The sequence below is a fragment of the Narcine bancroftii genome, chromosome 13, assembly GCF_036971445.1.
Source record: "Narcine bancroftii isolate sNarBan1 chromosome 13, sNarBan1.hap1, whole genome shotgun sequence".
NCBI lineage: Eukaryota > Metazoa > Chordata > Chondrichthyes > Torpediniformes > Narcinidae > Narcine > Narcine bancroftii.
This window is the reverse complement of record NC_091481.1, coordinates 91005747-91024598: the sequence shown is the minus strand read 5'-3', so window position 1 is coordinate 91024598 and position 18852 is coordinate 91005747.

Genomic DNA, 18852 nt, shown 5'->3' with positions numbered 1-18852 from the left:
GAATCAGAGGCGGGGAATCAGAGGTGGGGAAACAGAGGCAGGGAATCAGAGGCGGGGAATCAGAGGTGGGGAATCAGAGGTGGGGAAAAAGAGGCGGGGTATCAGAGTCGGGGAATCAGAGGCAGGGAATCTGAGGCAGGGAATCTGAGGCAGGGAATCTGAGGCAGGGAATCAGAGGTGGGGAATCAGAGGCAGGGAATCAGAGGCGGGGAATCAGAGGCGGGGAATCAGAGGCGGGGAATAAGAGGCGGGGAATCAGAGTCGGGGAATCAGAGGCAGGGAATCTGAGGCGGGGAATCAGAGGCGGGGAATCAGAGGCGGGGAATAAGAGGCGGGGAATCAGAGTCGGGGAATCAGAGGCAGGGAATCTGAGGCGGGGAATCTGAGGCAGGGAATCTGAGGCGGGGAATCTGAGGCAGGGAATCTGAGGCAGGGAATCAGAGGCGGGGAATCAGAGGCAGGGAATCAGAGGCGGGGAATCAGAGGCGGGGAATCAGAGGCATGGAATCAGAGGTGGGTTATCAGAGGGGGCAAATGAGATGTGGGAAACTAGATGCAGAGAAAGAGGCACCGAAATAGAGGCAGGCAAAGAGAGGCAGGGTATCAGAGGCAGGGAATTAGAGGCGGGGAATCAGAGATACGGAAAGAGAGGCGTGGAATCAGAGGAGCGGAATCAGAGGCAGGGAATCAGAGGCAGGGAATCAGAGGCAGGGAATCAGAGGCAGGTAATCAGAGGCGGGGAATCTGAGGCGGGGAATCTGAGGCGGGGAATCTAAGGCGGGGAATCTGAGGCGGGGAATCTGAGGCGGGGAATCTGAGGCGGGGAATCTGAGGCGGGGAATCTGAGGCGGGGAATCTGAGGCGGGGAATCTGAGGCGGGGAATCTGAGGAGGGGAATCTGAGGCGGGAAATCTGAGGCGGGGAATCTTAGGCAGGGAATCTGAGGCGGGGAATCTTAGGCAGGGAATCTGAGGCAGGGAATCAGAGCCGGAGAATCTGAGGCGGGGAATCAGAGGCGGGGTATCAGAGGTGGGGAAACAGAGGCAGGGAATCAGAGGCGGGGAATCAGAGGCGGGGAATCAGAGGTGGGGAATAAGAGGCGGGGAATCACAGTCGGGGAATCAGAGGCAGGGAATCTGAGGCAGGGAATCTGAGGTAGGGAATCTGAGGCAGGGAATCAGAGGTGGGGAATCAGAGGCAGGGAATCAGAGGCGGGGAATCAGAGGCGGGGAATCAGAGGCGGGGAATAAGAGGCGGGGAATTAGAGTCGTGGAATCAGAGGCAGGGAATCTGAGGCGGGGAATCTGAGGCAGGGAATCTGAGGCGGGGAATCTGAGGCAGGGAATCTGAGGCAGGGAATCAGATCCGGGGAATCTGAGGCGGGGAATCAGAGGCGGGGAATCGGAGGCGGGGTAACAGAGGCACGGAATCAGAGGCGGGGAATCAGAGGCGGGGAATCAGAGGCGGGGAATAAGAGGCGGGGAATCAGAGGCGGGGAATCAGAGGCAGGGAATCTGAGGCAGGGAATCAGAGGCGGGGAATCAGCGGGAGGAAAAGAGATGTGGGGATAGAGAGGCAGAGAAAGAGGTGCTGAAATAGAGGCAGGGAAAGAGAGGCGGGGAATGAAAGGTGGGGAATCAGAGGCGGGGAAACAGGCGGGTAAACAGTGGCAGGTAAACATAGGTGGATAAATAGAAGTGGGGAAAGAGGCGGGCAAAACATAGTGGTTGGAACTTGTGTGTTTAAAATGAGGTACACAAAACAGATCAAAGAGTGTTGTTGAAATTGAGGGAGGGAAAGACAGGCACGGAAAGAGTGGAGGGGAAAGAGTGGAGGCGAAAGAGAGGCGTAGAGACAGAGGTGGGGAATCAGAGGTGGGGAATCAGAGGCAGGGAATCAGAGGCAGGGAATTGATGAAGGGCATCAGATGAAGGGAATCTGAGGCAGGGAATCTGAGGCAGGGAATCTGAGGCAGGGAATCTGAGGCAGGGAATCTGAGGCGGGGAATCTGAGGCAGTAAATCTGAGTCGGGGAATCTGATGCAGGGAATCTGAGGCAGTGAATCGGAGGCATGGAATCAGAGGCGGGTTATCAGAGGGGGCAAATGAGATGTGGGAAACTAGATGCAGTGAAAGAGGCACGGAAATAGAGGCAGGCAAAGAGAGGCAGGGTATCAGAGGCAGGGACTCAGAGGCGGGGAATCAGAGACAAGGAAAGAGAGGCGTGGAATCAGAGGCGCGGAATCAGAGGCAGGGAATCAGAGGCAGGGAATCAGAGGCAGGGAATCAGAGGCAGGGAATCAGAGGCAGGGAAACAGAGGCAGGCAATCAGAGGCAGGGAATCTGAGGCAGGGAATCTGAGGCAGGGAATCTGAGGCAGGGAATCAGAGGCAGGTAATCTGAGGCAGGGAATCTGAGGCAGGGAATCTGAGGCGGGAAATCAGAGGCGGGGAATCAGAGGCAGGGAATCAGAGGCAGGGAATCAGAGGCAGGCAATCAGAGGCAGGGAATCTGAGGCGGGGAATCTGAGGCAGGGAATCTGAGGCGGGGAATCTGAGGCGGGGAATCTCAGGCGGGGAATCTGAGGCGGGGAATCTGAGGCGGGGAATCTGAGGCAGGGAATCTGAGGCGGGGAATCTGAGGCGGGGAATCAGAGGCGGGGAATCAGAGGCGGGGAAACAGAGGCAGGGAATCAAGGCGGGGAATCAGAGGCTGGGAATCAGAGGTGGGGAATAAGAGGCGGGGAATCAAAGGCAGTGAATCAGAGGCAGGGAATCTGAGGCAGGGAATCTGAGGCAGGGAATCTGAGGCAGGAATCAGAGGTGGGGAATCAGAGGCAGGGAATCAGAGTCGGGGAATCAGAGGCAGGGAATTTGAGGCAGGGAATCTAATGCAGGGAATCAGAGCCGGGGAATCTGAGGGAGGGAATCAGACGCGGGGAATCAGAGGCGGGGAATCAGAGACGGGGAATAAGAGGCGGGGAATTAGAGGCAGGGAATCTGAGGCAGGGAATCTGAGGCAGGGAATCTGAGGCAGGGAATCAGAGGCGGGGAATCAGAGGCAGGGAATCAGAGGCGGGGAATCAGAGGCGGGGAATCAGAGGCATGGAATCAGAGGCAGGTTATCAGAGGGGGCAAATGACATGTGGGAAACTAGATGCAGAGAAAGAGGCACGGAAATAGAGGCAGGCAAATAGAGGCAGGGTATCAGAGGCAGGGAATTAGAGGCGGGGAATCAGAGATACGGAAAGAGAGGCGTGGAATCAGAGGCGCGGAATCAGAGGCAGGGAATCAGAGGCAGGGAATCAGAGGCATGGAATCAGAGGCAGGGAATCAGAGGCAGGGAATCAGAGGCGGGGAATCAGAGGCGGGGAATCTGAGGCGGGGAATCTGAGGCGGGGAATCTGAGGCGGGGAATCTGAGGCGGGGAATCTGAGGCGGGGAATCTGAGGCGGGGAATCTGAGGCGGGGAATCTGAGGCGGGGCATCTGAGGCGGGGAATCTGCGGCGGGGAATCTGAGGCGGGGAATCTGAGGCGGGAAATCTGAGGCGGGGAATCTGAGGCAGGGAATCTGAGGCGGGGTATCTGAGGCAGGGAATCTGAGGTAGGGAATCAGAGCCGGGGAATCTGAGGCGGGGAATCAGAGGCGGGGAATCAGAGGTGGGGAAACAGAGGCAGGGAATCTGAGGCGGGGAATCAGAGGCGGGGAATCAGAGGTGGGGAATAAGAGGCGGGGAATCAGAGTCGGGGAATCAGAGGCAGCGAATCTGAGGCGGGGAATCTGAGGCAGGGAATCTGAGGCGGGGAATCTGAGGCAGGGAATCTGAGGCAGGGAATCAGAGCTGGGGAATCTGAGGCGGGGAATCAGAGGCGGGGAATCAGAGGCGGGGAAACAGAGGAAGGGAATCAAATGCAGGGAATCAGAGGCGTGGAATCAGAGGCGGGGAATAAGAGGCGGGGAATCAGAGGCAGGGAATCAGAGGCAGGGAATCTGAGGCAGGGAATCTGAGGCAGGGAATCTGAGGCAGGGAATCAGAGGCGGGGTATCAGAGGCGGGGAATCAGCGGGAGGTAAAGAGATGTGGGGAAAGAGAGGCAGAGAAAGATGCACGGAAATAGAGGCAGGGAAAGAGAGGCGGGGAATGAAAGGTGGGGAATCAGAGGCAGGGAAACAGGCGGGTAAACAGTGGCAGGTAAACATAGGTGGATAAATAGAGGCGGGGAAAGAGGCGGGCAAAACATAGTGGTTGGAACTTGTGTGTTTAAAATGAGGTACACAAAACAGATCAAACAGTGTTGTTGAAATTGAGGGAGGGAAAGACAGGCACTGAAAGAGTGGAGGGGAAAGAGTGGAGGCGAAAGAGAGGCGTAGAGACAGAGGTGGGGATTCAGAGGCGGGGAATCAGAGGCGGTGAAACAGGTGGGTAAACAGAGGCGGGTAAACATAGGCGGATAAATAGAGGCGGGGAAAGAGATGGGTAAAACATAGTGGTTGGAACTTGTGTGTTGAAAATGAGGTACACAGAACAGATCAATCAGAGTTGTTGAAATTGAGGGAGGGAAAGAGAGGCGCGGAAAGAGTGGAGGGGAAAGAGTGGAGGCGAAAGAGAGGCGTAGAGAGAGGTGGGGAATCAGAGACGCGGAATCAGAGGCGGGGAATCAGAGGCGGACAATCAGTGGCAGGCAATCAGAGGCGGGGAATCAGAGGTGGGGAATAAGAGGCCTGGAATCAGAAGCGGGGAATCAGAGGCAGGGAATCTAAGGCAGGGAATCTGAGCCAGAGAATCAGAGCCAGGGAATCTGAGGCGGGGAATCAGAGGTGGGGAATCAGAGGCAGGGAATCAGAGGCAGGGAATTGATGAAGGGCATCAGATGAAGGGAATCTGAGGCAGGGAATCTGAGGCAGGGAATCTGAGGCAGGGAATCTGAGGCAGGGAATCTGAGGCGGGGAATCTGAGGCGGTAAATCTGAGTCGGGGAATCTGATGCAGGGAATCTGAGGCAGTGAATCAGAGGCATGGAATCAGAGGCGGATTATCAGAGGGGGAAAATGAGAAGTGGGAAACTAGATGCAGTGAAAGAGGCACGGAAATAGAGGCAGGCAAAGAGAGGCAGGGTATCAGAGGCAGGGACTCAGAGGCGGGGAATCAGAGACAAAGAAAGAGAGGCGTGGAATCAGAGGCGCGGAATCAGAGGCAGCGAATCAGAGGCAGGGAATCAGAGGCAGGGAATCAGAGGCAGGGAATCAGAGGCAGGGAATCAGAGGCAGGGAATCAGAGGCAGGCAATCAGAGGCAGGGAATCTGAGGCAGGGAATCTGAGGCAGGGAATCTGAGGCAGGGAATCAGAGGCAGGGAATCTGAGGCAGGGAATCTGAGGCAGGGAATCTGAGGCGGGGAATCAGAGGCGGGGAATCAGAGGCGGGGAATCAGAGGCAGGGAATCAGAGGCAGGGAATCAGATGAAGGGAATCAGATGAAGGGAATCTGAGGCAGGGAATCTGAGACAGGGAATCTGAGGCAGGGAATCTGAGGCGGGGAATCTGAGGCGGGGAATCTGAGGCGGGGAATCTGAGGCGGGGAATCTGAGGCGGGGAATCTGAGACGGGGAATCTGAGGCGGGGAATCTGAGGTGGGGAATCTGAGGCGGGGAATCTGAGGCGGGGAATCTGAGGCGGGGAATCTGAGGCGGGGAATCTGAGGCGGGGAATCTGAGGCGGGGAATCTGAGGCGGGGTATCTGAGGTGGGGAATCTGAGGAGGGGAATCTGAGGCGGGAAATCTGAGGTGGGGAATCTGAGGCAGGGAATCTGAGGCGGGGAATCTTAGGCAGGGAATCTGAGGCAGGGAATCAGAGCCGGGGAATCTGAGGCGGGGAATCAGAGGCGGGGAATCAGAGGTGGGGAAACAGAGGCAGGGAATCAGAGGCGGGGAATCAGAGGCGGGGAATCAGAGGTGGGGAATAAGAGGCGGGGAATCAGAGTCGGGGAATCTGAGGCAGGGAATCTGAGGCGGGGAATCTGAGGCGGTAAATCTGAGTCGGGGAATCTGATGCAGGGAATCTGAGGCAGTGAATCAGAGGCATGGAATCAGAGGCCGGTTATCAGAGGGGGCAAATGAGATGTGGGAAACTAGATGCAGTGAAAGAGGCACGGAAATAGAGGCAGGCAAAGAGAGGCAGGGTATTAGAGGCAGGGACTCAGAGGCGGGGAATCAGAGACAAGGAAAGAGAGGCGTGGAATCAGAGGCACGGAATCAGAGGCAGGGAATCAGAGGCAGGGAATCAGAGGCAGGGAATCAGAGGCAGGGAATCAGAGGCAGGGAATCAGAGGCAGGGAAACAGAGGCAGGCAATCAGAGGCAGGGAATCTGAGGCAGGGAATCTGAGGCAGGGAATCTGAGGCAGGGAATCAGACGCAGGGAATCTGAGGCAGGGAATCTGAGGCAGGGAATCTGAGGCGGGGAATCAGAGGCGGGGAATCAGAGGCAGGGAATCAGAGGCAGGGAATCAGAGGCAGGCAATCAGAGGCAGGGAATCTGAGGCGGGGAATCTGAGGCAGGGAATCTGAGGCGGGGAATCTGAGGCGGGGAATCTCAGGCGGGGAATCTGAGGCGGGGAATCTCAGGCGGGGAATCTGAGGCAGGGAATCTGAGGCGGGGAATCTGAGGCGGGGAATCAGAGGCGGGGAATCAGAGGCGGGGAAACAGAGGCAGGGAATCAGAGGCGGGGAATCAGAGGCTGGGAATCAGAGGTGGGGAATAAGAGGCGGGGAATCAAAGGCAGTGAATCAGAGGCAGGGAATCTGAGGCAGGGAATCTGAGGCGGGGAATCTGAGGCAGGGAATCTGAGGCGGGGAATCTGAGGCAGGGAATCTGAGGCAGGGAATCAGAGGCGGGGAATCAGAGGCAGGGAATCAGAGGCGGGGAATCAGAGGCGGGGAATCAGAGGCATGGAATCAGAGGTGGGTTATCAGAGGGGGCAAATGAGATGTGGGAAACTAGATGCAGAGAAAGAGGCACCGAAATAGAGGCAGGCAAAGAGAGGCAGGGTATCAGAGGCAGTGAATTAGAGGCGGGGAATCAGAGATACGGAAAGAGAGGCGTGGAATCAGAGGCGCGGAATCAGAGGCAGGGAATCAGAGGCAGGGAATCAGAGGCAGGGAATCAGAGGCAGGTAATCAGAGGCAGGGAATCTGAGGCGGGGAATCTGAGGCGGGGAATCTAAGGCGGGGAATCTGAGGTGGGGAATCTGAGGCGGGGAATCTGAGGCGGGGAATCTGAGGCGGGGAATCTGAGGCGGGGAATCTGAGGCGGGGAATCTGAGGCGGGGAATCTGAGGCGGGGAATCTGAGGAGGGGAATCTGAGGCGGGAAATCTGAGGCGGGGAATCTTAGGCAGGGAATCTGAGGCGGGGAATCTTAGGCAGGGAATCTGAGGCAGGGAATCAGAGCCGGAGAATCTGAGGCGGGGAATCAGAGGCGGGGAATCAGAGGTGGGGAAACAGAGGCGGGGAATCTGAGGCAGGGAATCTGAGGCGGGGAATCTGAGGCAGGGAATCTGAGGCAGGGAATCAGAGCCGGGGAATCTGAGGCGGGGAATCAGAGGCGGGGAATCGGAGGCGGGGTAACAGAGGCAGGGAATCAGAGGCGGGGAATCAGAGGCGGGGAATCAGAGGCGGGGAATAAGAGGCGGGGAATCAGAGGCGGGGAATCAGAGGCAGGGAATCTGAGGCAGGGAATCAGAGGCGGGGAATCAGCGGGAGGAAAAGAGATGTGGGGATAGAGAGGCAGAGAAAGAGGTGCTGAAATAGAGGCAGGGAAAGAGAGGCGGGGAATGAAAGGTGGGGAAACAGAGGCGGGGAAACAGGCGGGTAAACAGTGGCAGGTAAACATAGGTGGATAAATAGAAGTGGGGAAAGAGGCGGGCAAAACATAGTGGTTGGAACTTGTGTGTTTAAAATGAGGTACACAAAACAGATCAAAGAGTGTTGTTGAAATTGAGGGAGGGAAAGACAGGCACGGAAAGAGTGGAGGGGAAAGAGTGGAGGCGAAAGAGAGGCGTAGAGACAGAGGTGGGGAATCAGAGGCGGGGAAACAGAGGCGGTGATACAGGTGGGTAAACAGAGGCGGGTAAACATAGGCGGATAAATAGAGGCGGGGAAATAGATGGGTGAAACATAGTGGTTGGAACTTGTGTGTTGAAAATGAGGTACACAGAACAGATCAAACAGAGTTGTTGAAATTGAGGGAGGGAAAGAGAGGCGCGGAAAGAGTGGAGGGAAAAAAGCGGAGGCGAAAGAGAGGCATACAGACAGAGGTGGGGAATCAGAGGCGGGGAATCAGAGGCGGGGAATCAGAGGCGGGCAATCAGTGGCAGGCAATCAGAGGCGGGGAATCAGAGGTGGGGAATAAGAGGCCTGGAATCAGATGCGGGGAATCAGAGGCAGGGAATCTAAGGCAGGGAATCTGAGCCAGAGAATCAGAGCCAGGGAATCTGAGGCGGTGAATCAGAGGTGGGGAATCAGAGGCAGGGAATCAGAGGCAGGGAATTGATGAAGGGCATCAGATGAAGGGAATCTGAGGCAGGGAATCTGAGGCAGGGAATCTGAGGCAGGGAATCTGAGGCAGGGAATCTGAGGCGGGGAATCTGAGGCGGTAAATCTGAGTCCGGGAATCTGATGCAGGGAATCTGAGGCAGTGAATGGGAGGCATGGAATCAGAGGCGGGTTATCAGAGGGGGCAAATGAGATGTGGGAAACTAGATGCAGTGAAAGAGGCACGGAAATAGAGGCAGGCAAAGAGAGGCAGGGTATCAGAGGCAGGGACTCAGAGGCGGGGAATCAGAGACAAGGAAAGAGAGGCGTGGAATCAGAGGCGCGGAATCAGAGGCAGGGAATCAGAGGCAGGGAATCAGAGGCAGGGAATCAAAGGCAGGGAATCAGAGGCAGGGAATCAGAGGCAGGGAAACAGAGGCAGGCAATCAGAGGCAGGGAATCTGAGGCAGGGAATCTGAGGCAGGGAATCTGAGGCAGGGAATCAGAGGCAGGGAATCTGAGGCAGGGAATCTGAGGCAGGGAATCTGAGGCGGGGAATCAGAGGCGGGGAATCAGAGGCAGGGAATCAGAAGCAGGGAATCAGAGGCAGGCAATCAGAGGCAGGGAATCTGAGGCGGGGAATCTGAGGCAGGGAATCTGAGGCGGGGAATCTGAGGCGGGGAATCTCAGGCGGGGAATCTGAGGCGGGGAATCTGAGGCGGGGAATCTGAGGCAGGGAATCTGAGGCGGGGAATCTGAGGCGGGGAATCAGAGGCGGGGAATCAGAGGCGGGGAAACAGAGGCAGGGAATCAGAGGCGGGGAATCAGAGGCTGGGAATCAGAGGTGGGGAATAAGAGGCGGGGAATCAAAGGCAGTGAATCAGAGGCAGGGAATCTGAGGCAGGGAATCTGAGGCAGGGAATCTGAGGCAGGAATCAGAGGTGGGGAATCAGAGGCAGGGAATCAGAGGCGGGGAATCAGAGGCAGGGAATCTGAGGCAGGGAATCTAATGCAGGGAATCAGAGCCGGGGAATCTGAGGGAGGGAATCAGACGCGGGGAATCAGAGGCGGGGAATCAGAGACGGGGAATAAGAGGCGGGGAATTAGAGGCAGGGAATCTGAGGCAGGGAATCTGAGGCAGGGAATCAGAGGCGGGGAATCAGAGGCAGGGAATCAGAGGCGGGGAATCAGAGGCGGGGAATCAGAGGCATGGAATCAGAGGCAGGTGATCAGAGGGGGCAAATGACATGTGGGAAACTAGATGCAGAGAAAGAGGCACGGAAATAGAGGCAGGCAAATAGAGGCAGGGTATCAGAGGCAGGGAATTAGAGGCGGGGAATCAGAGATACGGAAAGAGAGGCGTGGAATCAGAGGCGCGGAATCAGAGGCAGGGAATCAGAGGCAGGGAATCAGAGGCAGGGAATCAGAGGCAGGGAATCAGAGGCAGGGAATCAGAGGCGGGGAATCAGAGGCGCGGAATCTGAGTCGGGGAATCTGAGGCGGGGAATCTGAGGCGGGGAATCTGAGGCGGGGAATCTGAGGCGGGGAATCTGAGGCGGGGAATCTGAGGCGGGGAATCTGAGGCGGGGCATCTGAGGCGGGGAATCTGCGGCGGGGAATCTGAGGCGGTGAATCTGAGGCGGGAAATCTGAGGCGGGGAATCTGAGGCAGGGAATCTGAGGCGGGGAATCTGAGGTAGGGAATCAGAGCCGGGGAATCTGAGGCGGGGAATCAGAGGCGGGGAATCAGAGGCGGGGAATCAGCGGGAGGTAAAGAGATGTGGGGAAAGAGAGGCAGAGAAAGATGCACGGAAATAGAGGCAGGGAAAGAGAGGCGGGGAATGAAAGGTGGGGAATCAGAGGCGGGGAAACAGGCGGGTAAACAGTGGCAGGTAAACATAGGTGGATAAATAGAGGCGGGGAAAGAGGCGGGCAAAACATAGTGGTTGGAACTTGTGTGTTTAAAATGAGGTACACAAAACAGATCAAACAGTGTTGTTGAAATTGAGGGAGGGAAAGACAGGCACTGAAAGAGTGGAGGGGAAAGAGTGGAGGCGAAAGAGAGGCGTAGAGACAGAGGTGGGGAATCAGAGGCGGGGAATCAGAGGCGGTGAAACAGGTGGGTAAACAGAGGCGGGTAAACATAGGCGGATAAATAGAGGCGGGGAAAGAGATGGGTAAAACATAGTGGTTGGAACTTGTGTGTTGAAAATGAGGTACACAGAACAGATCAATCAGAGTTGTTGAAATTGAGGGAGGGAAAGAGAGGCGCGGAAAGAGTGGAGGGGAAAGAGTGGAGGCGAAAGAGAGGCGTAGAGAGAGGTGGGGAATCAGAGACGCGGAATCAGAGGCGGGGAATCAGAGGCGGACAATCAGTGGCAGGCAATCAGAGGCGGGGAATCAGAGGTGGGGAATAAGAGGCCTGGAATCAGATGCGGGGAATCAGAGGCAGGGAATCTAAGGCAGGGAATCTGAGCCAGAGAATCAGAGCCAGGGAATCTGAGGCGGGGAATCAGAGGTGGGGAATCAGAGGCAGGGAATCAGAGGCAGGGAATTGATGAAGGGCATCAGATGAAGGGAATCTGAGGCAGGGAATCTGAGGCAGGGAATCTGAGGCAGGGAATCTGAGGCAGGGAATCTGAGGCGGGGAATCTGAGGCGGTAAATCTGAGTCGGGGAATCTGATGCAGGGAATCTGAGGCAGTGAATCAGAGGCATGGAATCAGAGGCGGGTTATCAGAGGGGGCAAATGAGAAGTGGGAAACTAGATGCAGTGAAAGAGGCACGGAAATAGAGGCAGGCAAAGAGAGGCAGGGTATCAGTGGCAGGGACTCAGAGGCGGGGAATCAGAGGCAGGGAATGAGAGGCAGGGAATCAGAGGCAGGGAATCAGAGGCAGGGAATCAGAGGCAGGGAATCAGAGGCAGGCAATCAGAGGCAGGGAATCTGAGGCAGGGAATCTGAGGCAGGGAATCTGAGGCAGGGAATCAGAGGCAGGGAATCTGAGGCAGGGAATCTGAGGCAGGGAATCTGAGGCGGGGAATCAGAGGCGGGGAATCAGAGGCGGGGAATCAGAGGCAGGGAATCAGAGGCAGGGAATCAGATGAAGGGAATCAGATGAAGGGAATCTGAGGCAGGGAATCTGAGACAGGGAATCTGAGGCAGGGAATCTGAGGCGGGGAATCTGAGGCGGGGAATCTGAGGCGGGGAATCTGAGGCGGGGAATCTGAGGAGGGGAATCTGAGACGGGGAATGTGAGGTGGGGAATCTGAGGCGGGGAATCTGAGGCGGGGAATCTGAGGCGGAGAATCTGAGGCGGGGAATCTGAGGCGGGGAATCTGACGCGGGGAATCTGAGGCGGGGAATCTGAGGCGGGGTATCTGAGGCGGGGAATCTGAGGAGGGGAATCTGAGGCGGGAAATCTGAGGTGGGGAATCTGAGGCAGGGAATCTGAGGCGGGGAATCTTAGGCAGGGAATCTGAGGCAGGGAATCAGAGCCGGGGAATCTGAGGCGGGGAATCAGAGGCGGGGAATCAGAGGTGGGGAAACAGAGGCAGGGAATCAGAGGCGGGGAATCAGAGGCGGGGAATCAGAGGTGGGGAATAAGAGGCGGGGAATCAGAGTCGGGGAATCTGAGGCAGGGAATCTGAGGCGGGGAATCTGAGGTGGTAAATCTGAGTCGGGGAATCTGATGCAGGGAATCTGAGGCAGTGAATCAGAGGCATGGAATCAGAGGCGGGTTATCAGAGGGGGCAAATGAGATGTGGGAAACTAGATGCAGTGAAAGAGGCACGGAAATAGAGGCAGGCAAAGAGAGGCAGGGTATTAGAGGCAGGGACTCAGAGGCGGGGAATCAGAGACAAGGAAAGAGAGGCGTGGAATCAGAGGCACGGAATCAGAGGCAGGGAATCAGAGGCAGGGAATCAGAGGCAGGGAATCAGAGGCAGGGAATCAGAGGCAGGGAATCAGAGGCAGGGAAACAGAGGCAGGCAATCAGAGGCAGGGAATCTGAGGCAGGGAATCTGAGGCAGGGAATCTGAGGCAGGGAATCAGAGGCAGGGAATCTGAGGCAGGGAATCTGAGGCAGGGAATCTGAGGCGGGGAATCAGAGGCGGGGAATCAGAGGCAGGGAATCAGAGGCAGGGAATCAGAGGCAGGCAATCAGAGGCAGGGAATCTGAGGCGGGGAATCTGAGGCAGGGAATCTGAGGCGGGGAATCTGAGGCGGGGAATCTCAGGCGGGGAATCTGAGGCGAGGAATCTCAGGCGGGGAATCTGAGGCAGGGAATCTGAGGCGGGGAATCTGAGGCGGGGAATCAGAGGCGGGGAATCAGAGGTGGGGAAACAGAGGCAGGGAATCAGAGGCGGGGAATCAGAGGCTGGGAATCAGAGGTGGGGAATAAGAGGCGGGGAATCAAAGGCAGTGAATCAGAGGTGGGGAATCAGAGACAGGGAATCAGAGGCGGGGAATCAGAGGCAGGGAATCTGAGGCAGGGAATCTAATGCAGGGAATCAGAGCCGGGGAATCTGAGGGAGGGAATCAGACGCGGGGAATCAGAGGCGGGGAATCAGAGACGGGGAATAAGAGGCGGGGAATTAGAGGCAGGGAATCTGAGGCAGGGAATCTGAGGCAGGGAATCTGAGGCAGGGAATCAGAGGCGGGGAATCAGAGGCAGGGAATCAGAGGCGGGGAATCAGAGGCGGGGAATCAGGGGCATGGAATCAGAGGCAGGTTATCAGAGGGGGCAAATGACATGTGGGAAACTAGATGCAGAGAAAGAGGCAAGGAAATAGAGGCAGGCAAATAGAGGCAGGGTATCAGAGGCAGGGAATTAGAGGCGGTGAATCAGAGATACGGAAAGAGAGGCGTGGAATCAGAGGTGCGGAATCAGAGGCAGGGAATCAGAGGCAGGGAATCAGAGGCAGGGAACCAGAGGCAGGGAATCAGAGGCAGGGAATCAGAGGCGGGGAATCAGAGGCGGGGAATCTGAGGCGGGGAATCTGAGGCGGGGAATCTGAGGTGGGGAATCTGAGGCGGGGAATCTGAGGCGGGGAATCTGAGGCGGGGAATCTGAGGCGGGGAATCTGAGGCGGGGCATCTGAGGCGGGGAATCTGCGGCGGGGAATCTGAGGCTGGGAATCTGAGGCGGGAAATCTGAGGCAGGGAATCTGAGGCAGGGAATCTGAGGCGGGGTATCTGAGGCAGGGAATCTGAGGTAGGGAATCAGAGCCGGGGAATCTGAGGCGGGGAATCAGAGGCGGGGAATCAGAGGTGGGGAAACAGAGGCAGGGAATCAGAGGCGGGGAATCAGAGGCGGGGAATCAGAGGTGGGGAATAAGAGGCGGGGAATCAGAGTCGGGGAATCAGAGGCAGCGAATCTGAGGCAGGGAATCAGAGCTGGGGAATCTGAGGCGGGGAATCAGAGGCGGGGAATCAGAGGCGGGGAAACAGAGGAAGGGAATCAAAGGCGGGGAATCAGCGGGAGGTAAAGAGATGTGGGGAAAGAGAGGCAGAGAAAGAGGCACGGAAATAGAGGCAGGGAAAGAGAGGCGGGGAATGAAAAGTGGGGAATCAGAGGCGGGGAAACAGGTGGGTAAACAGAGGCGGGTAAACATAGGCGGATAAATAGAGGCGGGGAAAGAGATGGGTAAAACATAGTGGTTGGAACTTGTGTGTTGAAAATGAGGTACACAGAACAGATCAATCAGAGTTGTTGAAATTGAGGGAGGGAAAGAGAGGCGCGGAAAGAGTGGAGGGGAAAGAGTGGAGGCGAAAGAGAGGCGTAGAGAGAGGTGGGGAATCAGAGACGCGGAATCAGAGGCGGGGAATCAGAGGTGGGGAATAAGAGGCCTGGAATCAGATGCGGGGAATCAGAGGCAGGGAATCTAAGGCAGGGAATCTGAGCCAGAGAATCAGAGCCAGGGAATCTGAGGCGGGGAATCAGAGGTGGGGAATCAGAGGCAGGGAATCAGAGGCAGGGAATTGATGAAGGGCATCAGATGAAGGGAATCTGAGGCAGGGAATCTGAGGCAGGGAATCTGAGGCAGGGAATCTGAGGCAGGGAATCTGAGGCGGGGAATCTGAGGCGGTAAATCTGAGTCGGGGAATCTGATGCAGGGAATCTGAGGCAGTGAATCAGAGGCATGGAATCAGAGGCGGGTTATCAGAGGGGGCAAATGAGAAGTGGGAAACTAGATGCAGTGAAAGAGGCACGGAAATAGAGGCAGGCAAAGAGAGGCAGGGTATCAGAGGCAGGGACTCAGAGGCGGGGAATCAGAGGCAGGGAATCAGAGGCAGGGAATCAGAGGCAGGGAATCAGAGGCAGGGAATCAGAGGCAGGGAATCAGAGGCAGGCAATCAGAGGCAGGGAATCTGAGGCAGGGAATCTGAGGCAGGGAATCTGAGGCAGGGAATCAGAGGCAGGGAATCTGAGGCAGGGAATCTGAGGCAGGGAATCTGAGGCGGGGAATCTGAGGCGGGGAATCTGAGGCGGGGAATCTGACGCGGGGAATCTGAGGCGGGGAATCTGAGGCGGGGTATCTGAGGCGGGGAATCTGAGGAGGGGAATCTGAGGCGGGAAATCTGAGGTGGGGAATCTGAGGCAGGGAATCTGAGGCGGGGAATCTTAGGCAGGGAATCTGAGGCAGGGAATCAGAGCCGGGGAATCTGAGGCGGGGAATCAGAGGCAGGGAATCAGAGGCGGGGAATCAGAGGCGGGGAATCAGAGGTGGGGAATAAGAGGCGGGGAATCAGAGTCGGGGAATCTGAGGCAGGGAATCTGAGGCGGGGAATCTGAGGTGGTAAATCTGAGTCGGGGAATCTGATGCAGGGAATCTGAGGCAGTGAATCAGAGGCATGGAATCAGAGGCCGGTTATCAGAGGGGGCAAATGAGATGTGGGAAACTAGATGCACTGAAAGAGGCACGGAAATAGAGGCAGGCAAAGAGAGGCAGGGTATTAGAGGCAGGGACTCAGAGGCGGGGAATCAGAGACAAGGAAAGAAAGGCGTGGAATCAGAGGCACGGAATAAGAGGCAGGGAATCAGAGGCAGGGAATCAGAGGCAGGGAATCAGAGGCAGGGAATCAGAGGCGTGGAATCAGAGGCACGGAATAAGAGGCAGGGAATCAGAGGCAGGGAATCAGAGGCAGGGAATCTGAGGCAGGGAATCTGAGGCAGGGAATCTGAGGCAGGGAATCAGAGGCAGGGAATCTGAGGCAGGGAATCTGAGGCAGGGAATCTGAGGCGGGGAATCAGAGGCGGGGAATCAGAGGCAGGGAATCAGAGGCAGGGAATCAGAGGCAGGCAATCAGAGGCAGGGAATCTGAGGCGGGGAATCTGAGGCAGGGAATCTGAGGCGGGGAATCTGAGGCGGGGAATCTCAGGCGGGGAATCTGAGGCGAGGAATCTCAGGCGGGGAATCTGAGGCAGGGAATCTGAGGCGGGGAATCTGAGGCGGGGAATCAGAGGCGAGGAATCAGAGGTGGGGAAACAGAGGCAGGGAATCAGAGGCGGGGAATCAGAGGCTGGGAATCAGAGGTGGGGAATAAGAGGCGGGGAATCAAAGGCAGTGAATCAGAGGCAGGGAATCTGAGGCAGGGAATCTGAGGCAGGGAATCTGAGGCAGGAATCAGAGGTGGGGAATCAGAGACGGGGAATCAGAGGCGGGGAATCAGAGGCAGGGAATCTGAGGCAGGCAATCTAATGCAGGGAATCAGAGCCGGGGAATCTGAGGGAGGGAATCAGACGCGGGGAATCAGAGGCGGGGAATCAGAGACGGGGAATAAGAGGCGGGGAATTAGAGGCAGGGAATCTGAGGCAGGGAATCTGAGGCAGGGAATCTGAGGCAGGGAATCAGAGGCGGGGAATCAGAGGCAGGGAATCAGAGGCGGGGAATCAGAGGCAGGGAATCAGAGGCATGGAATCAGAGGCAGGTTATCAGAGGGGGCAAATGACATGTGGGAAACTAGATGCAGAGAAAGAGGCAAGGAAATAGAGGCAGGCAAATAGAGGCAGGGTATCAGAGGCAGGGAATTAGAGGTGGTGAATCAGAGATACGGAAAGAGAGGCGTGGAATCAGAGGCGCGGAATCAGAGGCAGGGAATCAGAGGCAGGGAATCAGAGGCAGGGAATCAGAGGCAGGGAATCAGAGGCAGGGAATCAGAGGCGGGGAATCAGAGGCGGGGAATCTGAGGCGGGGAATCTGAGGCGGGGAATCTGAGGTGGGGAATCTGAGGCGGGGAATCTGAGGCGGGGAATCTGAGGCGGGGAATCTGAGGCGGGGAATCTGAGGCGGGGCATCTGAGGCGGGGAATCTGCGGCGGGGAATCTGAGGCTGGGAATCTGAGGCGGGAAATCTGAGGCAGGGAATCTGAGGCAGGGAATCTGAGGCGGGGTATCTGAGGCAGGGAATCTGAGGTAGGGAATCAGAGCCGGGGAATCTGAGGCGGGGAATCAGAGGCGGGGAATCAGAGGTGGGGAAACAGAGGCAGGGAATCAGAGGCGGGGAATCAGAGGCGGGGAATCAGAGGTGGGGAATAAGAGGCGGGGAATCAGAGTCGGGGAATCAGAGGCAGCGAATCTGAGGCGGGGAATCTGAGGCAGGGAATCTGAGGCGGGGAATCTGAGGCAGGGAATCTGAGGCAGGGAATCAGAGCTGGGGAATCTGAGGCGGGGAATCAGAGGCGGGGAATCAGAGGCGGGGAAACAGAGGAAGGGAATCAAAGGCGGGGAATCAGCGGGAGGTAAAGAGATGTGGGGAAAGAGAGGCAGAGAAAGAGGCACGGAAATAGAGGCAGGGAAAGAGAGGCGGGGAATGAAAGGTGGGAATCAGAGGCGGGGAAACAGGTGGGTAAACAGAGGCGGGTAAACATAGGCGGATAAATAGAGGCGGGGAAAGAGATGGGTAAAACATAGTGGTTGGAACTTGTGTGTTGAAAATGAGGTACACAGAACAGATCAATCAGAGTTGTTGAAATTGAGGGAGGGAAAGAGAGGCGCGGAAAGAGTGGAGGGGAAAGAGTGGAGGCGAAAGAGAGGCGTAGAGAGAGGTGGGGAATCAGAGACGCGGAATCAGAGGCGGGGAATCAGAGGCGGACAATCAGTGGCAGGCAATCAGAGGCGGGGAATCAGAGGTGGGGAATAAGAGGCCTGGAATCAGATGCGGGGAATCAGAGGCAGGGAATCTAAGGCAGGGAATCTGAGCCAGAGAATCAGAGCCAGGGAATCTGAGGCGGGGAATCAGAGGTGGGGAATCAGAGGCAGGGAATCAGAGGCAGGGAATTGATGAAGGGCATCAGATGAAGGGAATCTGAGGCAGGGAATCTGAGGCAGGGAATCTGAGGCAGGGAATCTGAGGCAGGGAATCTGAGGCGGGGAATCTGAGGCGGTAAATCTGAGTCGGGGAATCTGATGCAGGGAATCTGAGGCAGTGAATCAGAGGCATGGAATCAGAGGCGGGTTATCAGAGGGGGCAAATGAGAAGTGGGAAACTAGATGCAGTGAAAGAGGCACGGAAATAGAGGCAGGCAAAGAGAGGCAGGGTATCAGAGGCAGGGACTCAGAGGCGGGGAATCAGAGACAAAGAAAGAGAGGCGTGGAATCAGAGGCGCGGAATCAGAGGCAGGGAATCAGAGGCAGGGAATCAGAGGCAGGGAATCAGAGGCAGGGAATCAGAGGCAGGGAATCAGAGGCAGGCAATCAGAGGCAGGGAATCTGAGGCAGGGAATCTGAGGCAGGGAATCTGAGGCAGGGAATCAGAGGCAGGGAATCTGAGGCAGGGAATCTGAGGCAGGGAATCTGAGGCGGGGAATCAGAGGCGGGGAATCAGAGGCGGGGAATCAGAGGCAGGGAATCAGAGGCAGGGAATCAAATGAAGGGAATCAGATGAAGGGAATCTGAGGCAGGGAATCTGAGACAGGGAATCTGAGGCAGGGAATCTGAGGCGGGGAATCTGAGGCGGGGAATCTGAGGCGGGGAATCTGAGGCGGGGAATCTGAGGCGGGGAACCTGAGGCGGGGAATCTGAGGCGGGGAATCTGAGGCGGGGAATCTGAGGCGGGGAATCTGAGGCGGGGTATCTGAGGCGGGGAATCTGAGGAGGGGAATCTGAGGCGGTAAATCTGAGGTGGGGAATCTGAGGCAGGGAATCTGAGGCGGGGAATCTTAGGCAGGGAATCTGAGGCAGGGAATCAGAGCCGGGGAATCTGAGGCGGGGAATCAGAGGCGGGGAATCAGATGTGGGGAAACAGAGGCAGGGAATCAGAGGCGGGGAATCAGAGGCGGGGAATCAGAGGTGGGGAATAAGAGGCGGGGTATCAGAGTCGGGGAATCT